Source organism: Canis lupus, chromosome 38 (genome assembly GCF_003254725.2).
Source record: "Canis lupus dingo isolate Sandy chromosome 38, ASM325472v2, whole genome shotgun sequence".
In the NCBI taxonomy this organism is placed as follows: domain Eukaryota; kingdom Metazoa; phylum Chordata; class Mammalia; order Carnivora; family Canidae; genus Canis; species Canis lupus.
The window spans coordinates 7,715,996-7,723,680 of NC_064280.1; the positions used below are offsets into that span (position 1 = coordinate 7,715,996).

Consider the following 7,685-nt stretch of genomic DNA (forward strand, 5'->3'; position numbering starts at 1 on the left):
AGATTAAAATTAGCAAAGGGGAAAGATGTATAAGGTGAAGTCCTGGAGAAATCATGTATGATTTTCCAAACATCCCTTCCTAGTAGAATCCTTTAGTGGTGAACTTAATTCTCCCAGCAATGATAGTGTCAACAAGTTCCAAAGTCTGCTAGCCAGGGAATGTTACCCAAGCATAGGTCAAGAGATTTTTTTTTTTGGGGGGGGGGGGAGTTTATTCTGTGAGCATGTATTGCATGACTATGATAGCTACTTAATCTCTAGACCCCCAGAAGTCAAATTAGTATAGCATAGCCCAGGACCTCAGGCATAAATATGGTTGTTTACCATAAATCACACGGTTACTATAATCTGGTCACACTGATAAAACGTAGTGCAAGGTCTCAGACATACAAAAACATTTAACCAACATCTCAGAGGTTTTCTTTCAAGAGATAGTCAAAAGCCAGTCTTTTTTCTGGAATGCACAAAAGTGGGACAACAGTGTTGCTGAGTTAACCCTTACTGTATAGACATAAAGTATCTGTATGAAAATTTTAATTATTATTGGTGTTATTTTACAATTAACTGGTATTGTGAATTGCTAAATTTTAGGTTCACTAATGATGACCATATGACAGCATAGTTTTAAATGATAACAGTGAAAAAAATAAAACAAAAACAAAAACTGACATGCTGATAAGAATAGGCAGAAAATACTGATTATATTAAGAACTTATATTAAGAACTAAATACCATACAGGATGCCTGGGTGGCTCAGTGGTTGAGTCTGCCTTCGACTCAGGGACGATCCCAGGATACTGCAATTGACTCCTGCATGGGGCTCCCTGCATGGAGCCTGCTTCTCCCTCTACCTATGTTTCTGCCTCTCTCTGTCTCTTATGAATAAATAAATAAAATCTTAAAATAAAAGAATACCATGGAGTGTAACTAGACTTTAACAATAAGATTCCAAGGCAAACTTGAAATTAGAGTAGCATGAAATACAAATGTTTAGCTTTTACTTATGCTAGATGACCGTTGTAGATTCTGAAGGAATATGTGCTCTCATGATTCACTTAAGTATCCTGAGTGATGGAATCTTTCTCTTTTTCTTAAGATTGTATTTATTTATTTGAGAGCGGTGAGTGGAGAGAGCAAGCATGAGCAGGGGGAGGGGCAGAAGGAGAGGGAGAAGTAGACTCCCTGTGAGTGGGGAGCCTGATACAGGGCTCAATACCAGGAACGTAAATTGAAGGCAGATGCCTAACCAAATGAGCTGCCCAGACACCTCTGGAGTCTCTACTTGGACATAAACTGTCATGATAGAAGAATCAAAATCAAATAACAATATGTAGTAAACCATTTGTTGTCTCGTAAAGCTTCTACCTGGGATCAACTGTCACTTCCCTCATATTTCCTTGCCTAACTCGTATTATATAACCCTACCCATGAGAATGTAAAACCTTTCTACATTTAGAAATGTTTTTTTCCAAGTTTATTGAGATATAATTGACATACAATATTGTTTAAGTCTAATATGTACAATGTGATGATTTCATATATATATTGAAAAGTATTACCACAGTATGGTTAGTTACCACCTCTAGTACATCCCCTCATATAATAACCTTTTTTTTTTTTTTTTGGTGAAAACATTTAAGATCTACACTTTTAGAAGCTATCAGGTATATAATACAGTATTATTGACTATATTCACCATATTGTATATTAGATCTACAGAAGTTATTAATTTTGTACCTGGAAATTTGTACCCATTGGCCAACATCTCCCATTTTTCTCACTTCCCAGATTCTGGCAATCACCATTCTACATTCTGTTTCTAGGAGTTCAGCATTTTTAGATTCCACATGTGAGTGATACCATTTGTTATTATTTTTTTCTATTTGTTTTGCTCTGACTTATTTTTTTCAGCATAATGCGAAGTTTCATTTGTTATTGTAAGGGTACTTAGGTTGTTTTCATATCTTCATTATTATAAATAATGCTGAAATGGACATGGGAGTACATTGAGATCCTGATTTCATTTTCTTTGGATATATATGTATAATTATTGATCAAATGGTAATTTTGTATTTAATTTTTGAGGAGCCTTCATGTTGCTTTCCATGATAGTTGTGCCAATGTATATCCCCACCAGCAGGATTTCCTTCACATCCTCATTGATGCTTGTAATTACATATCTTTTTTATTTTTATTTTTTTATTTTACATATCTTTTTAATAATAGTCATCCTAACATGTGTGAGGTAATAGTTTATTGTGGTTTTGATTTGTACTTCTCTGGCAATTAGTGATGTTGAGAACATTTGCATGTGATAGTTGGCCATTTGTAAACCTGCTTTGAAAAAATACCTGTTCAAGATGGTTTGTTCATGTTTAATCATAGTGTGTTTTGTTTTCTTACTGAGTTGTATGAGTTTTTTTTTTTTTTTTTTAGAATATTTTGGGTATTATCTCCTTAGCAGGTAGTTAGTTGGCTTGCAAATAATTTCTTTTATTCCAAGGTTGCCTTTTCATTTTGTTAATCACTTACTTTCCTGTGCAGAGATGTACTCTCACTTACTAAATTTTGCTTTCATTGCTGGGCTTTTTATGTCATATCCTACCCCACCCCCTAAAAGAAAAATCATTGCCAAGGCCAGGGTCAAGGAGTTTTTCCCTCTATTTGTTTCTAGGTGTTTTACAGTTGCAAGTCATATGCGTCTGTTTTTAATCTATTTTCAGTTCATTTTGTGAGTTGTATAATATAGAGGTACAAATTCATTCTTCTGAAAGAGATTATTCACTGTTCCCATCACCATTCAATGAAGGACTATTCTTCCACATTGATTATTCTTGGATCTTTTCTCAAATATGAGTTGACTGCAAATGTGAGAGCTTATTTCTAGGCTCTTGATTCTATTTTATTGGTCTGTATATGTTTATTCCAGTACCATATTGTTTTGATGACTATCGCTTTGTAATGTAATTGAAATAAGGAAATGCAACGCCCTCAGTTTTGTTTTGTTTTGTTTTGTTTTCTAGATGTTGCTTTGGCTATTCAGATGTTTTTGTTCTGTATGTATGAATTTAGGATTGTTTTTCTATTTCTGTGAAAATGCTACTGGAATTTTTATAGGCAGTGTATTAAGTCTATAGATTGCTTAAGGTAGTTTAGACATTTTAACAATGTTAATTCTTCCATGAACATGGAATATCTTTCCATTTGTGTTTTTTTTTTCAATTTATCAATATCAAAATTTTCGGCACATTTTTTTTGCCTTCATAGTTAAATTTATTCCTAAGAATTTTATCATTTTATCATTTTGTAACTATTATGAATGGTATTTCTTTATTTCTTTTTTAAAAAGATTTTATTTATTTATTTGAGAGAGAGAGAGTGCACAACTTAGGGGAGGAAGGGTAGAGGGAAAAGGAGAAGCAGATTCCTCACTGAGCAAGGGAGCCTGATGCTGGGCTTGATCCCAGGACCCTGGGATCATGACTTGAGCCAAAGGCAGATGCTTAAAGCACCCATGTGCCTCTGTATTCTTTATTTCTTTTTCAGGTATTTCTTGTTCACGTGTAGAAACATAATTGATTTCTATATGTTGGTTTTGTATTTGTGACATTACTCGATTGATTAGTTCTAATAGTATCTGGTGAATACTAGGATTTTCTATACATAAGATCATATCATCTGCAACAGAGACAGCTTTACTTCTTCCATGCCACTATTTCTTTTTCTTGCTTGATGCTCTAGCTAGGATTTCCACTTTGAATAGGAATGGTGAGAATGGGCATCTTTGTCTTCCTGATCATAAAGGAAAATTTTTCAACTTTCACTATTGAATATAATATTACTGTGAGCTTGTAATATATGGCCTTTATTATGTTAGGGATTATGTCTTGTCTTTTATACTGAATTTGTTGAAAGTTTTTAACATGAAAGATTTTGAATTTTGTCTTATGCTTTTTTTGCACCTACTGAGATAATATGATTTTTAATCTTTATTTAATGTGGCATATCACATTTCTTAATTTGTATATATTGAATCACCTTTATATTCCATGGTGTATGATTTTTTTAAATGTAGTGTTGAATTCAGTTTACTCATATTTTGTTGAGAATTTTTGCATCTGTTATCATTAGCTATATTGGCCTTTAGTTTTTCTTTTTTCTTTTTTTTAAAGATTTTATTTATTTATTCATGAGAGACAGAGAGAGAGGCAGAGACATAGGCAGACGGAGGAGAAGCAGGCTCCATGCAAGGAGCCTGATGCAGAACTCGATCCAGGAACTTTGGGATCATGCCCTGAGCCAAAAGCAGATGCTCAACCACTAAGCCACTCAGGCATCCCTGGCCTTTAGTTTTTCTATATTGTTTTTATCTGATTTTGGTAATGCTGACCTCAAAATAAGTTTGGAGCTTTTTCTTCTTTTTCAATATTTTGGAAGAGTTTGAGGGAATGAAAGATGGATGCTCTGATATACATAATGTTCCAGAAACAGTATTTGTATAGTAGAATATAAGAATTTGGTTTGCTTATCTGAATTTTCTAAATAATGCATTGAATAAGAGGCTCCAAAAAGTCACCTTAAGAATCTGACTTTTAATAATAATATTATTTGATAAAAAAAACAACCCCTCCTCACACATAAAAAATGCTAAAAACATTGTGCTTTATATCCTTGTCATTTATCATGTTCTATAAGGGAGAATAGTTCTGGTTTGTTAAACATTAATTAAATTCTCAAATTTAGTTCTTGCTAGTATTGATGATGCTTTAGTTGGTGAATTATTCATAATAACTAATAATAGTTTAGTTGCTTAACTTCTATTTATAATGAATGTAGTACATCATTTTGAATTTGATCTTTCCTACATTAAAATCCACATTTACCTTTCAACCCTTTATAATACTGTATAATCTTTCTTGTTTAAGAGACCTCTTAACTTTATATATAATTACAGAAGTTTGTTCAGCACATAGTGTTATATATTTCTGAGTTTAAGGTACTCACTCTGTGCTAACACCAGTATGTCTTCTCTTGTTATAAATAACATAACAAACTTTAGTGCCAGGAACCAGAACCATCAATGTAGCCAAGAAGAAAGAGTTGAAAGGTACTGAATTTAAGAAAGGTGATGAATTTACCAAACCAGCATTAGCCAACCTATTCATTAGTTTGTTTATACTTTTTATTTAAATTCCAGTTAACATATAGTACAACATTAACTTCAGGTGTACAATAATGAAACAACCCATTTTAAAATACAAAGATAAAACTAGTTTAAACTCACTGCAAAATGGGTGAATTTAGGGATGATTTGAAAGGGAAAAAGGTTCAGAAAAGGTTGTCAGACATGAATAGATATTTTTCCAAAGAAGACGTATAAATGGCTAACAGACACATGAAACGATGCTCAATATCACCCATCATCAGGGAAATACAAACTAAAACCACAGTAAGCTATCCCTTCACATCTGTAGGAACGGCTAAAATTAATATCTCAGGAAACAACAGATATTGGCAAGGATGCAGAGAAGGGGCATCCCTCTTACACTGTTGATGGGAATGCAAACTGGTGCAGCCACTCTGGAAAACAGTTTGGAGTTTCCTCAAAAGTTTAAAAATAGAACTACCCTACAATCCAGCAATTGCAGTAGTAGGTAGGTATCCAAAGGATACAAAAATAGTGGTTCAAAGAGGCATATGCACCCAGTGTTTATGGCAGCACTATCTACAATAGCTGAAACATTTAAAGAGCTCAAATGTCCACTAACTGATCATAAAGAAGATGTGTACCTGATACATACCACACACACACACACACACACACACACACACACACAGTGAAATATTACTCAGCCATAAAAAAGAAATGAAATATTGCCATTTGCAATGACATGGTTGGAACTAGAATGCAATATACTAAATGAAATCATTCAGTCAGAGAAAGACAAATACCATATGATTTCACTGCTCTGTGGGATTTAAGAAACAAAACAGATGAACACAGGCAAAGGAAGGAAAACAAAATAAGATAAAGATAGAGAAGGAGGCAAACCATAAATTAACTAAGGCACAAACAGAGAGTTGCTGAAGGGGAAGTGGGTGAGGAGATGATGTAATTGGGATTGGTATTTAGGAGGGCACTTCATCTAAAGAGCACTGAGTGCTATATGCAACTGATGAATCACTGAATTCTACCCCCAAAACTATTATTACACTATATGTGAACTAACTTGAATTTAAACTTTGGGAAAATAAAAAAGGCTGTCAAAGTCAGCCTTCAAGGTAGATCCTTTTAAGATGATCCTCCAAGGTGGACACTCATTTGGGATTGAGTAAAATTCATAATATTGCCATTTGGGATTGGTGGACACATAAGGAAATGGTGTTGAAGGCAAGTAAACTGTTATCTGAAAAGGCATGGTTGCTTAGGTGAAAAGATTCTTGTCTTCAATAAATTGCACTTAAGGCATTTCCCAAAGCAAACAGTAATTTGTTGTTTTATGGTCTTATCTTTTCCAGGCAAAACTTTAAGTCACATTGACACAGATGGTCTCAGTTACCACAGACTGCTAAAGTAAGAAATAACAAGTGTTTACTATCTGTTTGGGTCTTATGTTTTGCTGAGTCTATGAAAAATGTACTGCCATCTTCATTGCTTGGCTTAAGAACTAGAGTAGGATCAGTCCCATCATCTGGTGGAAGTTGGAGTAATGTTAACTATCCTAGCCTCAAAGATCAGGACCATTATTTGTTCATTGTTTTACTTCTTCATTTAGGCTTTCAAAAATTCTCAATGGCTTTTGTTGTCATTCTACTTATATCTGAAAACAATTATACCGATATGGATATGTTCCCCTATTTTCTTGGAGCTACAACCTAAATTTTCTGTGCTTTTTTTTTTTTTTCTGTGCTTTTAGATTGCAGAGGTCATCCCTTGCTTCACAACTGTTGAAATTCTTCAATTTAAAAGTAGCCTCATATTTGTGCATCAAAGGTAAATGTAACAAATTCCTAAACTGCTTAATTTGCAAGCTTCTCTAATCCCATTCTCTACTTCTCCTATCTTGGTTTTTATCTCAGACTCTCCAATCTCAGCTTCTTAGACTAGAATTCTGATGCTGTGACCCATTCTTGCTAGTTAGTTCCCTTACTCAATTCTACTTGTCAGATATCCATTCACTGGAATTGAGTTCCACCATAAATCAGAGATCTCCCAGAACCCAGCACAGATTCATCTGTTGCCCACATTATTATTTTTAGTTCAATTCTAAGTTCTCCATTTTCTTTGAACAATCTTTTACAAAGCCAGCCTATGGGTGCCTGGGTGGCTCGGTCAGTTAAGTGTCTGACTCTATCTCAGCTCAAGTCTTGATCTCAGGGTGGTGGGTTCAAGCCCTGCATTGGGCTCCATGCTGGGCATGGAGCTTACTTAAAAACAAAAATTCAACACCAAAAAATAAACAAAACTAGCCACTGCTACTAAATAAATTGCCCCAGTCTGTATTTGACTCAGTGACACCACCAAACCCTTCACTTACATGGCCTTTCTCAATTTCTAATGTTTCTCTCCTATAGGCTTTGTGGTAGGTAGCCCAGATTCATCATACCTTTTACCCTGGACTATTCTTATTATGGCTGATAATATTCAAGAAGAAAAAAAAAAGTTGAAAACAGAGCAAGAAAGC

The 7,685-nt window shown here is 34.3% G+C and overlaps 1 long non-coding RNA gene across 1 annotated transcript in view; it reads left to right on the plus strand.

Annotated features, from left to right (window-relative positions):
- The window catches only part of LOC112642925 (uncharacterized), a 58,938-nt gene extending 51,944 nt beyond the window's left edge, over positions 1-6,994 (plus strand). Inside the window, exons 2-3 of the long non-coding RNA XR_003125504.2 lie at positions 6,520-6,574; positions 6,918-6,994. This is a non-coding gene — a long non-coding RNA (uncharacterized LOC112642925). The remainder of the gene's footprint in view (positions 1-6,519; positions 6,575-6,917) is intronic.
- The last annotated feature ends 691 nt before the right edge of the window (positions 6,995-7,685 follow it).